General features: G+C 48.0%; 1 protein-coding gene across 2 annotated transcripts in view; it reads right to left on the bottom strand.

Annotated features, from left to right (window-relative positions):
- The window catches only part of MYO1C (myosin IC), a 662,069-nt gene that overhangs the window by 498,474 nt on the left and 150,589 nt on the right, over window positions 1-13,006 (bottom strand). The window lies entirely within an intron of this gene.

Raw genomic sequence — 13,006 nt, 5'->3', positions numbered from 1 at the left:
TATATTCAAATACAAGACATACACATTTTTTTTAAAGCTTAAAGCATTGCGAAAAATATGGGGGTTCCCTTCAGAAAAGTAAAAGTAAACAATGATGCACCATTTAACAATATTAAAACGCATGCCGCAGGTGGCACTAAAATGACGTTCAGAAGCAGGCACTAATTTCCCTGCCTGGCCCCACATTTCAGAGGTCTGTGGCCACCCAAAAGGTGCAAGCGTGAAATAGATTTTAGAGAAGTTAAAATGGAGAAGAGTAAATCTGAATGGGCAAGTGCATCAAGAAACCTGTGAAAGGATTCCCAAAGCCACAGGAGGGTGAGAACAAAAACTGTGTGCCAATAAGTACACACTGTTTCACAGCTGTAAAGGTGTCCTGCAAAGATATTACCACTAAACATACGCATTCTGTGAATATCAAATACAGTGGCCAGTTCAATTGTAGTGATGGCTAGTGCACAAGAAAGGAAGCAGCTGCTCAATGCCCCTTTGTATTTAAACATACCATCCGGGGTTAATTGGCACTGTGCTGAGATTTAATTTCAGCAGAATGCCAATATGACAATAAGCGCGCACTCGCGCATTTCATCCCCGTTATTAAAAGATATGAGAAGCACTGGGGGGACTGGCATATCCGGCCGCTGCTATCCTGTGTGTTTAGATTGCTTGCAATATTAAGCGTATATGGGGTAGTTTACATCAATTTCTATAATGATTAGACATTTTCAAAATGGCGGTATTATTCTAACGCATTACTTTACTATTTTGAGGTCATGTGATCCTGGGTTCAGGGGGCGGAGACTGCCGCTCTGGCCAGTGCTTTTAAATTTCACGGTGGTATCTGCACTAGGAAGTTCGTGATAACGAGCGGAACGTGTGGCTATTTCCACCCGGATGGGCGAGTGTTTTTAATGACTTGGTCTGCCTTGTTGGTGAATATCTATTTCATGTTCACCTTTTATTTGTGATGACCTTACACTCTGAATAAAGGAAACCATTTTTTAATCAAACGCAGCAAGGTCTTGAGTGCTTGGGTTTCCAGACATGTTTCCCTTATGGGGCCTTTTGAACACTTACAACCCCAGGGCCACATGCGTTTTTGCACATATATATATATATATCTGCCAGTATAACACACAGTCCCTCAATGAAAGGGACTCGGCACTTTTGGCAAGCACCTGAAAATCCCCCAGTACAATCAGTCCAATTCATCCCTGCGGTCACAGGACCATGATTTGTTCCCAGGAGCAAAGACGGGGCTAATATTGCACTGCCCTGTTTCAACAGGCAGGAACCCACGATCACCCTCACCCAAGGAATCAACCAAGCCTGCATGCTACACACCAGTTTGTTTGCGGTGTGCTTGCTTTCCTGGCATAACCATGTTGGAATGGGCCGATGGGTATTTTATGTCAATAGAGGTTTGGCTTAATAAACTTGTTTCATGCATCTTTTCCTGCCAGCAGGTTTTATTGAATTATTCTCATGCTAATTAGCAATGAGGACTTTCTACGTAAGCAATGAGTGCGTGCATTACTTCGGGGACGCCTCTTGCGTGTGGACTTACACAAAAGTGTATGGACACGAGACCAGAGCTCGGGTAACTGCCTGGTGAGCATGGGTAGTAAGAGCAGACTAGAGCCGGGCAGGAGGTCGAGTAAGGATGCGTTATGGAGCTACTGCCCATTATGCAGAGATGACAGGTCTCAGACTTCCACACAGTTACTCAGTCCTAGCTCACCCTTTTCTGGATCTTGGGGGAAAAAACAGTTTTAGACCCTCTTTTTTTGTCGTGGCTTACCCCCTTTCCAAAAAAGGCCATGGGATTGATTATCCCTGAAAGTTCTGGGAACATGGATTCCCTACAGAGCATACCAATAGAGGCAGCCACACACATGCATCACTAAGCCACAGTGCTGGCACGGGTGCGAGGAGCAACGTGATAAATGTGGGGAAACCCCCCTTCAGGGGCCACAGCTCCAGATTTCAGGCAGTGGAGGCGGCAAGGCGTTTCTGGGTGCAGAAGACACTCGCAAACGTCAGGCTTGGACCGACTTACAGGGTGGCACCTGAAGGGCCAGCCCAGCAGGCACGTGTGCGCTGATTTTGTGCTCCAGTGACCAGTGTGAGCCAGTTTGATGACTTGATACCCTGTGTTCCTGGTATTTTGTGCCATATTTCACTGGCCCATTTTGCTTAAAATACACCATTTGCCACACATTTCCCCCCAAATGCCCGTAGTGGTAGTTCTTAATCATAAGTCTCAAACTGAGATTCACAAATTTGACTCAATTCTTTTGCATGCGTGGTCCTTATTTTTTTACCCAATCTGAACCGGTCAACTGGGAGGTGGCAGTGGTTCAATTTCTGCCCGTTTTGTAGACACGGCATGGGGCATGGTCTACCCAAGAGCATGGCACCAAGGCTGCCCAAGTTTGATCTGCATTCAGTTACAACCTTGACCTCTGGCCTTCTGAATGCTCCCCAAGGAATGGATCTTGAACCAAGATGCTCAGCTCAAAAGGCCTCGGGTCAAAGGGCACTTAGGGATTGACCAATGAGGACATCGACACCCAACACATCTCCCTCACACGTCCAATCAAATACCCAGAGGAGGCAGATGCCACTCCAGTGTAATTCCATCAGTGAGCCTGGACCGGCCATATCCATAGCATACCTGTGCGCGCCGAAGCCCTTGCGCCCCCGGGGAGAAAGAGGAGAGTTTGCCTCTCTTGCTTGGGACATGCACGCATTTGCTGTGACGGAGGTCAGGCTGGGGCACAGGAAGCTCCGGGATCAAGTTACTTGGAGCGCTGCAGATTCTCTTAGTGAATTATTCAAGTGATCCCTTCGCTATTATGCCAGTGGTAATTAAAACAAGCACCGAAGAGGCTCCTGATGAATAATTGAGGTAGCGCTGGGAGGTAGACACCGAGTGGGAAAGTGACAGACTGAGGCTCGGGTCTACCCAGCCGCGGCTGCTCGTGCAAGGATTTCGTGTTTCAGCCCTACCACCATCCTCAGTGAGCTCCATAGGGGAACAAGGAGATCGATCACCTTCGGGATAACCACAGCAGACCACCACAAAACTCAAGAGGTTTCTCTCCATGGAGACCCAACGCAGTGTAGGCTAGGGGGGGGCGACGCATGGATGACCTAAAGCGTTGGATGGACGGTACACAACCAAAAAGAGCATCTCCGCAGGTTGAACTAGCAGATTCCATGTCACAGGCAAATTGCTCTCATTTGGCAAATGATTTGGCATTCTGGGAGTTGCAGTCTTGGTTGAATTGGAAAAAGCCAGATATAACTTTCAGTAGACACGAACGTCGACGACTCATGCCGTCACCCAAGTTCTGGAGGAGAAGAAGATCCGCAAGGGGGCAAGCAGGACACAAGTCGAGGGTACACAGGGTTCATTTTTTAGAGGGCAGATGCCGCCCCCTTGATTGTTTGAGGCAGAGAGTAAAAGGGAAAAGTAGTGGCTCGCGTTATTTGGCATTGCGTAGGTCTACTAATGCTCGAACCCAGTTTGTCAAGTTCCCGGATGAGAACTTATCTGCCAGTCCAATTTAAAAACGTGAATGAAGCACCTGTGAAATGTCTTATTGAGATTATTTAAAAACAGAGAATTGGTTTTAAAAGGGGAGTGTCTTATATTTTGCTGGCAAACCTTTAGGAAAATCTCTGCGCGCAGTTCATATTTTTGGGTGTTCGTGCGTTTTATGAAAGGCAAACGCTCATTTGCCCTGTGCAAATTCTTCTATTAGGAAAGGCCAACTGAATGAACTTTACATAGTTTGCGTTAAGATATGTCCATTTCCAGGGACGTCACATCCCATTGAGTATGTTAATGTGCCCGCCCGCACCCCTTAACAACAATTTTTTTTTTACGACTTGTAACCTTGGGTCAAGGGTGCAGAAACCGGCCATGGCGTCCGGGCACTACCCTTCCTGTTACAGTTTTCAACAAAACGGCACGATAAGCATTCCTAATCTGGACACAAACTGAAGATCAGCGCTATCCAGTGCTTTAAGTGGCCTGCACACTCTAGCCGGGGCTCTTAGGGGGCGTGGCCTGGCAGGGGGCCATGCCGCAATTAGGAGGCAACACTTACCTCACCTGAAAGCTGCCTCTTAGGCCACGCTCCAGTAAGAACCCGGGCTCGATTGTGCAAAAGAGCATGAGCCTGGCATAACAGAGGTCGGCGACACGATGACAAGGCAAGCCTTTTTCTAAAGCTTGAACCTCTTGTTTACACGGCCAGGGTTAGCAAGGGAATACAGGGGCCCAACCAGGGCCCAGTCTCAAGCACAATTTACTGAGCCTACCAGGACTCTGCCCCAGCTAGCCCTGGCCCACTTAAAGCCGGGCGCTATCCCTGATCGCGTGCCTGCAGTGCTGTGAAAGGGCCTTGCCTGTCTGGGCAAGTAGCAGTGTTTGCGTTATGTTTTTATCACCTCAACCCTGCGGTTTATTGCTCCATGTCCTGGTCGAGTGAAGTTGTGGTTCTCATAGCACAACCTTTTGTGCTCCGAGGGCAGCTGAAACCCCCCGATTTGATTTTTGGTGGGTGAGAGCTCATTTAAGTGTATGGACGTGTAAGTGGCTTGGTGGGTGAGTAAACTCATTGTAAGGTGGGTGACACCCACCAAAAGCGTGAGAAGTATATTTCAACATTGGCATCTTGACTGTGCTCAAGGACATTGAGCACAGTCCCCATCGGAGACTAGGCGGAGTATGGAGGAAGGTATCTTGTGACAGGACTTGAAATCATCCTTGTGTGCTGCATGGCTCCTCCCATGGCCTAAACATGCTGTCCTGGTGGGCCTTTAAGGTGCCCACCATAAGGTGCACCCAGTGTGTTAAGTGGGATGAGAAAAGAAGGGGGTAAGGACTGTAACAACGAGGTGTCGTCAAAGTATGGACAGTAGGGTGGGGTTGGTTGGGGATGGAAATTGCTCTCAACTTGGGCCGACACTGGGAGCAAGGCAGGTGCATTTCTATCATTGGTTTGGCTGTGCCTAGTTCGTCTTTTGTTTCTTAATCACAAGCACCGAGCCTTGCATGCAACCCTTTCACCCAACTTAACTGTGTGGTGAAAGGGGTGCCTGCAGGCGTCGGCGCCTCTGATTAAGAAACAAAAGGAGAGCTGTTTGCAGAGCTATCATAACTTTTAGTGCACCCACCTCTCCTTTTGTTTCTTAATCAGAAGCGTCAACCCCCGCAGGCAACCCTTTTCACCATGTGGCAGAGACCATATCTGCTGGGTGAGAGGGATGCCTGGGAGTCTGGGGGGTGGGGTGGGAGTTGCACCTCTAGGGCTAGTGGGGAGAGCCCAGCAGAGCACTGGCTCGGGAGCATGTTTTGAGGACTAGCCTCAACCCTCTTAAAGCCATGGCTGAGTCACTACAGGCCTGGAACGTTGACCGGCCTAGTCGTGGCAGACCCAGCTCATCTCTGTCTCACTCGGGTATCCCCTTCAGTGGAACAGCATATCAGTAACATAGGGGCGTGGTGGGCTTTGTCATATCTATACTCCAAACATTGACCCCAGCAGGTGGTATTCTCGCAGCACTCGCTATCATTAACAAAAGGTGTATCCAGACGCTCTTATGGTCCAGGCCCAGTCAGGGCGATCCCTAAAAGTGGTTTCTCTAGATGCAGGCTGATTCAATTACATGCAGCAATTTCACTCTTTGGCTTAATATTGGTTCTCCAAACCCGGTCCTCAAGAGGCCGGACTACACCAGCCTTTCATTACAACCAATGACTGTGTAAATAACTCCCATTTACATTCCTCGTATTCAAACTACCTTATGTGGCTGTCAAGTAAACGTGGCGTGCCTTTCGCTCTCTGGGCACACACTGGGAGACCACTGAGGAAGAGGCGGCCCCGAGCAGAGCAAAGTCGGGAAGTTTCTAAGCTCCCTCCCAAGTGGAAGGACTTCAAGGAGTGGGCTGGCTCGGGAGCGTAGAATACTGGGCCGGATTTCTCCCCTCCTCTTGGGGAGGAGTAGTTTTGAGATCGTCTGTCTCGCCCGCTCAGCGGCACTGCACGTCGGCATTATTTAGTCGGGCCAAAGGCTTCACTGTAGCGTCATAATTGCAAGAATCCGATAGTGGCATCTCTGTGCGGTCCCCTTGCTAGATGGCAACCCGTCTAGGAGCAACATACGGCCATTCTCCAACCATGATGCTTGCAACATTTCGCGGTCTGTGGCAGGCATAACTGCCCTCTCCTCCCTGGCAACAGCAGTCATTTCGTGGGTTGCTTAAAGGGCTAAACTACTGGAAACCTCCCACCAAGTCCTTGCCGTGTTCTTTGATAATTGAGTTTTCCGTGTGCCAGTAGCAAAAATGGAGTACACTGACGGAAACGCATAAACAGAGCCCATGACATCTGAGCCCAATTCGGTGACTCCAATACACCAAACAAACACAGGGATGGCTCGACACAAAAGCAAAACATTAGTGGGGTGCGGGGGGCAGCAGTCCACCCGCGATCACAACGTTCGCGGGCAGACAACCCACATCCATTGTACACCAGCACTTTAGCCCAAGCTATGAAATAACCTCATACTATGCTGCGTTTGGGCCTTTGCCACAATCCCACCACATATTAAACCCTTCTTCCAGCCCGTTTTGAACCACAGCCCTTACCACACAGCTGGTAAGATAGCTCAGCGGGTTTAGCGCTCGCTGCTGCGATCTGAGCATCATCTGCAAGGCCAACTCAGCCTTTCATCCTTCCAAGGTCGATAAATGAGTGCCAATTTCGGTTGGGTGATATTGTATGTAAATATGTGCTCTGTAAAGCGCTTTGGATAAAGGCGCTATATAAATAACACATCATTATCATTACTAATGCTGTGAACTTGCTTCTTACTATACAGGCTCACAGGCCACTGCTCTGCTGAGAACCAGCATATTAAACCCGCTCTTTGGCGCCTGCTGGCGCTGTGACCAAACATCATATGGAACTTGCCCCCTCGTCGATGGCCGTGCCAAATGTGAGAGAGGCATTGGTGGAAAATAACCCCACAATAATCCCACCTTCCCCATCTCCCTAGTCAAAGAGTGGCTAATGGGGTCATCAAATGACCAAAAGGAGTGGGAAATACTAGGGTGGAACAGCCTGGTGGGAGGAGTCAGGATCTCTATGAGCTGGAGGGGGGTGGGGATATATGCACATAGACGGACTGGCCTATGCAACTATGGAGATTCCCAGTAGGCCTCTGCACCCTGGGCCTCTATTGTGGGGTAACCTATTTTATTTCCTAATGTTCTCATAGGAAAAGGGTTGGACTTGCTCAAAATGTGTAATATGGGGCCACTTTGAAAATTATTTCTAGGGCCCCTTTTGGTTCCCACTCCATACCGGTCCATGCCACTGGAAGGGGAGGATGTTACCGATTGGATTTTTTTCTTTTTTAATAAGGCAGTGTGCAAACGTTAATTCCGAACTTGTTTACACACTGCAACATTAAAGCGTCCTTCTAGCCCTTGTTAGCATAGTTACACGGCAAAGTTGACTACTGAATGATTTGCACCCAGAGAAGGGGTGGTCAGCCAATCCTTGTGGCTAGAACAGCGGCGACAAAATACATTCTGCACCCGCAGTTCAGCCACTCGAGCTTCTCCCTGTTGACTGCCCACTCCACCACTGCCCCCAAACCTCTTCCCCAACCCATCACTCCCTCCCCACTTACATGCAGGACTGGAGCTGTATGTGCTGTCCCGGTGCACCACTCACTCGGGCCACCTCCATTGAAATAGAAAAGAGACTTAGTCCCTTTGCTGACAGCCATCTTGTTTTTTTCCACCCCTTCGGAGATTGGTGTTGTTTACAGCAGGCAATCTCCGGAGAAAAAAAAAGAAAACCATTTGTACCCCGGATTAATCCCAGAACACGAATGGCTTTCACGTCTCGGCCGTCCATGTCCACATCCCCCCTCCCCCCCCCCCCGCCGGGACGTGAAAGTTCTCGGTTTGTTCTGCCTGTTTTATTTTTTCTGTTATTTGCCACAGCTGATGTTTCGGGGTACATGCATTCCAAAAAGGGCCGTCAGGAACCCAAAGGGTACTGCGCAGCCAGAAGCGTGTACCTTGTACACGCTTGTGAATGCTGCTCTCAGGGGTAGAAGATCTCAGAGGCCTTGGGGAGAAAAGTTGCAAAGATGTCAAAGTGTAAGAAGAAAACTCGAGTACTGATGGGCACGAAGGGGGGAAAGTAATAAGTACAAAATACAAGTGATGGTCACGAGGCTCCTATAAAAAAGCAAAGAAAGAAACGAGAACATGTGAAAAGTGATGGCAGTAACCACAACATGACAGGAGTGGGACAGTATGGCTCTGGTTGGGAGAAAGACATGGAGTTTAAGCATTATGAAATTCCTTTTGTGTGGTAAAAATCACAAAGTTTGGGCTGTGGCTGCTATGTGTTGGAATCCTTTGTGAAATGGGCCTTCTTTATACCCATACCCCTTAGGGGTGTGCATGATGGATGAAGAGGAAGTGCTTTGAGTGGGATGCGAAATCAAGGGGGGCTCTAATGGGAGCATGGCATAAAGGAGGGATTGCCTAATTGGCGGCATGTGGCTTTGGTAAGGGCCGCCTCCCACCTCTCCTTTGCGCCATAATTGTGGTGCCGCCCCCCACCAAGAATCCCCTTTGCGGAGATCATAACCCTCGCACCGAGGGTGCAAGGTTGTGAATCCTACTTCTCTTCAGTTAAAAGGCATGCCTGGCGGGGTTTGGCACCACAATTAAAAGGAGAGGCGGGTATAAGTCAATGTCTCTTTACTTCAGGCTGAAGCTCTCACACACATGAGAGAAATCAGATCAGACGCGAGATGCATGGGCGTCATTTTAGGGGGGGGGCAGGGGTGTTTGCCCCCCCCCCCATCTTTCATGGCACACGATTTTGCCCCCATTCATTTGAATGGGGCTTTTTTTTCAGATGACATGTCCACCCCCCCTCCCCCCCCCCCAACATTTTCAGCAACGTTACTCCACTGGCGAGATGCTTCAGACAGTAGAAAAAATGGCTCGTCTTTTAGCGGCGTGATCGGCTCGGACTACATGGGGACGTTGGGGAGCCCCGCCAGTGCACCATATCACAAACACTCCCACTTAAAGGGCTGAGAGCAGGCGATACGTTGGCGTTACATGATCAAACCCCAGATGCGCTGCTTGAAGAATATGAAACGGTTGCCCCAATAGACGTGGTGCGCCTCCTCCGGCGCTTGCGCAGAGTCGGGCACGTGCTGTTTGTCATCAATGCTTCCCCGTTTCCCGACCCTATCTCGTCCCCCTGGGTTTGTAAAGACTATAGCACAAACATCACAGAGTCCTACATGTATTGATGTCAAATGGCAAGCTCTTTGCAGGACGTTCCCAGTTTCACATTGCAAGAGAATGAAAACCGAAAAAAAAAAAAAAAAAAAAAAAAAACCACACGGCGTTGTCTGTATACTAGAGAAAATATGATGGAGGGGTGTTGGTGTATTTGGCGCTCGTAGTTCCAAGATTAAGCTTTTTTCAAGTTTACATTCTAGCTAAAGAAGAATTGCTATAACTGCATATTTAAATATTTTCGCAGCACACACTCAGCCGTGCAACGAAGGGTTGGCTGCTTCAACGGATGAATAAATGCGATTGATGCAAGCTATGAACTCCTTGAGAGACGCTGGGCTTCTAGGCGCTTTCTGGGCCTAGGAATCTCCCCAATGCAATGCAACGCAACTAAAAAAAAAAAAAATTCTTCTAGTCCATGTTTATAATTATTATAATTGTAATTATCTTTTATAACGCTTAATACCAGAGAGGTTTCTAAACGCAGACCCGGGATTCGAACTTGTGTTGCTCTGCATCATCTGCTTCTGCGAGAGCGCGTTGCCACTGAGCTATAGTACCCATATGGTAACAGTAGATGCACTGTAATTACTGAAAACGCAGGACTTTCTATTGATGTAGTGCAGGGGCGTCAATTCACCAAAATGAGTGGGGTAGCAGAAGTGACATCAGACGACCCTTGACCCCCTGATGACATCACAGGAAGTGATGTAATGTACCCCCCCCAGTAACATCATAGGAAGTGATGCAAACAACTTTCATATTTATTAGATACATCTAGCACCCGTGTTTCCAGGTGCTCTCATTTCAGCCAGATATAAGAACTGAGGCACAGCGGGAGGCATGATTTGTCCACGATTACCCATTTGAGGGATGCCATTTTTCAGATTCGACATGGGGTCTATATGTAAAACATACATAATGCAGTATTTTTAACAGGGTAACCGAAATCTATAATGCAGGTTTCAGCTAGTGTATGAAACATCTATAGATCAATGGGCACAGAAGTACTCGTTATCGGTGGCGTTGCTGTGTTAAACCAGCCAAAAAAGCACCGACCTGGGGAGGCGTGCACTGCTGTTTACCCAGGAGCAAAATGCTGCACCAGCAAGCCCTGAAAGTTAAATCATTGACCAGGATTTAGTATCAACAAAATTCCCTGGTTATAAATGTATATATGATACAGCTACCACTACGATAGAAGAAACCTATTAGACTGGGGGAGTGCACCTGATAATGTTATCTTTGCTGCAGTATAACACCTGGGAAAGTTTCTTTCAATATACCCAAGAGCCCCCCATAGTTTTTATTATACAAGAGTAATACTCGGTGCCAGAGAACTTAAAAAAACCCATATAATGTAATATCATTGCTGCACACATACATTCACAGCACCACACAGTTATTTAAAATTGAAACACCCACGAATGGCTTCTCACCCGGGGACTCACTGGCAGACTTCGAGGTGCGCACTGTGCACTTCCTCTTTCTCAGACACAGTGGTGCCCAATGGTGTAGCACAAAATTCGGCAGCTCCCCTGCGAGCCACGTTGTGGGAGTCCCCCAAGCTCCTTAAAGCACAGCGCATGCCACACCCTGGGCCGGACCACTACGTGAGCGGAATGTCCATGATGATTATGCCGCTGCAGGGGCATGCACTACATCATCTATATGGTAACAGAGAGAAAGGGCAGCGCCTGGTCCACAAATATACCAGATATACCAGCCACCTTTTTTTTTTGGAGGGTGTAAATATTTGCCACAAGTATGTGATTGCGAACCCGAACTAACAACAATGGGTCAGGGGGTTGGGGGGAATCTTCTCCCTCCCCGAGAGTAAATGTTTTGAATAATGGGTTAAAATGGTGCATGAAAAGCACACTTTCTGGGAAAATGTAGGTAAAAGGTCAACAAATCGGTTTTGTAGAGTGTAGGGTAAATCATGAAAAAAGTACGATAGATGCAAGTCACAAAATAGCACAGGACATTTCCCAGTGCATTATCATGCCGGTCCGTGCAATATATGCCAGTATAAAAACATTTGTATGCTGGCTTTGCCCATACATTTCCATGCTGGCTCCACCAACATATGCTACTATTCCCACATAAAACCATGCTTATGTTCGCTTTGAGACATTTTTCTGTAGTATCATTACAGGCACTGGGCACAAAACTGTCTCTGCCAATATATGCCAGTGATCCTATGTAAGCACATACACCGTTGGTTTGGCCACTAAAAGTGACATGTCACAATAAGAAAACCTGTCCAAACTGGTTCCAATATAAGCCAGTCTAGACCCATAAGAACACTTATCTTGCTCGATTCATTATAGATGCTCAGTTAATAAAATGTCACGCTACAGTAAAAAATATACAGGCCGCTACACCAAAACATCAGTCTAGTGAGGTAACACTACTTATCATGCTTGCTTTTTTAAAGATGCAGAGTAATAAATGTCATGCCACAGTAAGCAATGGCTAAACTGACTGCACCAAAATGCCAGTCTGGCCAGGGAATGGCACACATCAATTTGCCTTTGCCCAAAAATACCAGTAAAACCTGCAAAGTCAATAAAGGATGTGGAAAAAATGCTCCAGTGATCCCAGTCTCCCAGGGCCTTACACACACATGCATCCCCTTTAACACACTGGTAACTCACCCATACATCTCCTCTCGCACTGGCTCACACTGGATTTACCACACAGGCACACACTGAACCCCACCCATAACATTCACCCACCAGTTTCTCACTCACATCTTCTCTAACATGCACTCATTGCATTCTCTACACAGGCACACACACACCCACCCTCCCGGAACATTCAAAAACACTCCATCACACTAATACTCATTCACTCACCAGTCACTCAATCATACACCTTTTCTTACACCTCCACCCAATGCATTTTCTACACAGACGCTGCACCCACCCACTGACCCAGAACATTCAAAAACACAAACCTCACATTCATACTCATTCACCCACCAGTCACTCACACAACCATTCTCTTACATCTACTCATTCCATTCTCTACACCGGCACACACCCACCCACCCAGAACATTCAAACACACACATCACATCACTTCTCATTCACCCACCATTCACATACATACATCTGACACGCACTTCACACATGCAAAACACACATCATATTACAAAAAAAAGCCTTCTTACTTCTTTTTTGTAGCTTTGGCTTGTCCTTCCAGGCCCCCTCGGCTCCTCCATGCTGCTCACAAACGGGTACTAGGAAGATGCAAGAGCTTCCTGGTTCCTGCATGTGAGCTGCAAGGAAGCCGAGGGAGAAGGGGTTGGAGCTGAACATGTCATGTGACATGTGCCACATGTCACGGTCAGCTCCAACCCCTACTGAGGGCCTCCCCGGCCCCACCTTCACCCTGATGGGTGAGGACTGGGCCGGGGACACACCAGACCTGGTGTGGTGGGTCCCCCCAAGCCGCGGGGTGGCACCAGAAGCACTAGTTCTTTTTTTTTTTTTTAAGTTGGGGTTGTAAGGGAGTCACAGGGGTTGCAACTGTGGCCCCCAGAGATCGCAGTTGTGACCCCCTGGCAACCCCCAAATGACATCCCGGATGTACTGAGAAAGGTTAAATGAAGGCGACTGCTACAAAAAGAGCTAGGCCACC

This window comes from Ambystoma mexicanum, chromosome 9 (assembly GCF_040938575.1).
Source record: "Ambystoma mexicanum isolate Mex_15411 chromosome 9, UKY_AmexF1_1, whole genome shotgun sequence".
NCBI classification, from domain to species: Eukaryota; Metazoa; Chordata; class Amphibia; order Caudata; family Ambystomatidae; genus Ambystoma; species Ambystoma mexicanum.
The sequence above is the reverse complement of the archived record's forward strand: the minus strand, read 5'-3'. Positions and strand labels throughout refer to the sequence as shown.